This window comes from Lepus europaeus, chromosome 20, assembly GCF_033115175.1.
Source record: "Lepus europaeus isolate LE1 chromosome 20, mLepTim1.pri, whole genome shotgun sequence".
NCBI classification, from domain to species: domain Eukaryota; kingdom Metazoa; phylum Chordata; class Mammalia; order Lagomorpha; family Leporidae; genus Lepus; species Lepus europaeus.
In genome coordinates, this window is record NC_084846.1 from 17,647,551 (window position 1) to 17,648,544 (window position 994).

A 994-nucleotide genomic window follows, 5' to 3' on the forward strand; every position below is an offset into this window, starting at 1 on the left:
CAGTGGTGCTCCTGTTTTTCTATTTCCACTCAGTATTCAGGGTAGAATTAGACAAAAAATCTGTTCTTTTTACTTACAAAATAATTATGACAGACTAGTTTCTTCTTTGAAATTAGTGCAATTTTTTTCTCTTATTTTTGTGTGTGAAATAGCTTCCTACTTCCAAATTTTGCTTCATTTTCTGGCAACTATTTATATTCTTTAAATGAATTACCCGCACACAACCTCCTGTTATTTTTCCCAATTTAAAACGTGTCTCTCGACCTCCTTCTTCTTCCCCTTCCCTCTGCACCAACACTCCCGTTTTCTTTCTGAGACACCTCTCTGCCCAGCCTCTCTTCACTCCACCCTGACCTCCGGTAGAAGGCAGCTCTTCTTAAAGCCCCCAAGGTCGTCCGTGCTGTGGAAGCTAGAGGTCCGTTCTCAGTCCTTGTTTTATAGCATGAGTTTCAACACTGCTTCTCAAAGCTCCTTTTCCTCTTGGCTTCCAGAAAACTGTGTTTCAGTTGTCTTCTTTTTCTTTCTTTCCTGTTTGCTTCAGACAGGTAAAGTGCTGATGTCCTAATGGGTTTGAGGAGGCTCATCTCACGCCATGGCTTGAAAGCCCACTTCCTATGCTCAGGAACCACTTTCCTGGTGTTCTCACTGCCATGTAGAACCCCCCAGGGTCCTGACTGTGGCTCCTCCACAACTCCCTGACCTCCAAATGGTGCGGTAGCAACTAGTTTGATGTTTAGATGGCTTCTCTTTCCTGTTGATACGTAGCCCACACAGTCTTATCCAGACTCCAATCTTCAAATGCTATCTATACTCTGAATATTCCTAAACTCATATTTGCAGTTTGGACCTCTCTCCTGATCACGTGACTCACACATTCAGTGGATCCCATGAAGCTTCAGTAGGGTATTGGAGAAATCCAGAAAATGGGCTTCCAGCTCCCTCTGTCCTTCTCCAAACCTACGTCTTCCGAAGCTTTCCCCACCTCTGAAGATGC

The 994-nt window shown here is 44.2% G+C and overlaps 1 pseudogene; it reads right to left on the minus strand.

Moving 5' to 3' along the window:
• Positions 1–535: 535 nt before the first annotated feature.
• On the minus strand, positions 536–630 carry LOC133750131 (small nucleolar RNA U13; annotated as a pseudogene).
• Between the last annotated feature and the right edge of the window lie 364 nt (positions 631–994).